General features: G+C 38.0%; 1 long non-coding RNA gene across 1 annotated transcript; it reads right to left on the bottom strand.

Moving 5' to 3' along the window:
* Positions 1–623: 623 nt before the first annotated feature.
* On the bottom strand, positions 624–1,547 carry LOC122056996. Its single transcript, XR_006133425.1, has 2 exons — positions 1,283–1,547; positions 624–1,142 (listed from the first exon to the last, which is right to left on the bottom strand). It is a non-coding gene; the product is annotated as an uncharacterized LOC122056996 (long non-coding RNA).
* Positions 1,548–2,545: the final 998 nt, after the last annotated feature.

Below are 2,545 nucleotides of genomic sequence, written 5' to 3' on the forward strand. Positions count from 1 at the left end.
AAAAAGTAGTAGGAATTTCATGTTGGAGAAAGTTTTTTTTCAATGGGCTGGGACGTTCACCACTCTATCCTAGGGATCACAAACTTTGATGATGTTTTATTATGTTTCCTAAACTACCCTCCAATACTTTTTGTGCGCGTCTGAATGGCTGAATGAAAACTCAGTCATTTCATTTTACCACAAACAAAAAAGTAGTAGGAATTTCAAAATTTCACCTCAAACTACTATAGTTACCCCGGCCAGCTGACTTTCCATTATGCCTTGTCAAAGACAAAAATGACCAGTTTCAGTTCTTTTTCGTCACGTATTTCATCATGATATACGTAGAAAGACCTAATTGATGTACCCATGAGGAGCCTGCTGGGCTGGGCCATCGTTTTTAATTCCAATGGACTTCTACCCTAAAAAAAAGGTTACAGTGAGCTTTACGTACAAATATGAAGATGACCATAAGGTGAGAAGGGCCCTGTTGAGGCCAATAAACTTCCCATCATGATGATCATGAGCCGGGATTGGCTATTGAACTTTTTGTATTGTGTGTGTGTGTGTGTGTGAGAGAGAGAGAGAGAGAGAGAGAGAGAGAGAGAGAGAGAAGAAGAGTATAATCGATCAATATGGAAAGCTTTCGTTAAATCTCACCAGGATCTTCATTAACCATGGGGATTCCCTATTATGGAAACATCATGAATTTACAGAGTTACAGACAAGAGAGTCATCATAAAAAACAAGAGAGACAATCCTACATATGTATATCAATCTTGCCTTTCTTCACCTAATAATTTCCTCTTGTCATCCTTAATTTGTATCTTTTCTTTATCATTCTGGCTGCCTTCTTCTTTGGAAAAGGGGGATGATTAAGCTCATCTTACCAAAATAGAGCACCCTAAGTAAGTTATCTACAAACCGAAACATAACCCCATCAAAATGAAATCAAACAGCTAGCATGCTCCGGGCTAGCTAGCTGATCAGATGGGGATATACGGAAGAGTTGCCGGGCTTCAATTCTCAAGTACTTCAAGAACCCACTTTGCATTCTCCGGGCTTGGACTTGTCGAGGATAGACCACATCACCTGAACATCCTCGTAACCACATGCCATCACTTCACCCTGCAAATCCGTGACCCGGTTATCATGCCCATGCCCTGCAATTAGATCGATCATTCAATCACAGATTTTAGACTTTTAGGACGGAATTGAAGAACAACTCCTTTGATCACTAATACTACAGGACCCATGATTGATCTGGCATGGAAGGTTAACTGGATAGGATATACATATGTACCTGGCAGGGACTTCTTATCCTTGGAGTTGTTGAAGAAGATGCAAGCTTTTCTGAATGGGGATGTGATGCTGCGAACCCACGAGGCCATTTCCTTCTGATTTATCTGTTAAAACTTGTAAGCGTTTCTCCTTTGAATTCTCAAAAAGAAAAAAAATCTCCAACTTCACAACTCTGTCTAAACGATTGAAATGCTCCTTCCTCACCAAAGTCCAACAAAGGAAGACTCTCGCCATGACTCGCGAGAGGATATATATACATATTATTATATAAGTGTATATGCATACAGGAAAGGGGTTGGGGGAGATGTGGAAGTAAAATATAGAAGATAAGGTGTGTGCCCCGTGTGGGTTAGCGAGGAGGCAAGATCCATGAGTTTGGCTTTAAGATTTACATTACACCCTATTTTCTTTTTAATTCTTTTTCTTCAAAAACATAAAAAGAAGTGTGGAAAAAATAACAAAGGCACATGATGTTATCCAAAGTTGCAAACACCCCGAGGTCCCAACTGACTGCTGGCCCACTTTCAAGTCTTATTAGTCTAAACTTGCATGATCTAAGGTATTCTTTTTTTCAATTCAATCAAAATTGGGTGGATGAAGAGAGTGGAGAGTCCACATGTTATATGTCATTGTTAAATTTGTTTCGAATTCTTGATCCGTTTTGTAGATTGATCGTTCTGACATATTTTGATGGTGAACATAATGAGAAGTTTTCTGAGATCTATGATAGAAGCAGAGGGGTTCGACTAGATTGATAGAGACCCGATGGGTCGACCAATAACTTGGAGTATATAATGTACTGTTGTCTTTTTGAGAAGGTCATTGTATTTTGGAAGTTTTTTCGAACTTGGGTTTTAAGGCGAGCTTTCTCGCCACTGCTTAGGGGTAATCTTTCTTCTGCATAGTGAAACATCTTTTTCTTCGCTTGAGGATGTAGTGTTAAATCTCTGTATTGTGCAGATCTATTGTTTGTTTATTTCGTATTTTTCTTTATGTTTGCTCTAACAATCATGTTGATTACGAAATTAGAGGAAGAGTCGTTATATTTGATTAAAACAAAAGAAATTTCATAATATCTCTTTTAGAAGATTTTGGTTGTTTTGTCTCTTTCTAAGTTTCCACAGTGTGAAATTTTTTGATATGCTTTAACCTCAATCTGACATTGAATGAGGTTATAGTAATGTCAAATGAGCATTGTTCAATATGTCAATGATCATGCTTTGAAAGTTATCCAGAATGCATTGGATTTGTTGATTTTTTTTTT

This window comes from Macadamia integrifolia, chromosome 12 (assembly GCF_013358625.1).
Source record: "Macadamia integrifolia cultivar HAES 741 chromosome 12, SCU_Mint_v3, whole genome shotgun sequence".
In the NCBI taxonomy this organism is placed as follows: Eukaryota; Viridiplantae; Streptophyta; class Magnoliopsida; order Proteales; family Proteaceae; genus Macadamia; species Macadamia integrifolia.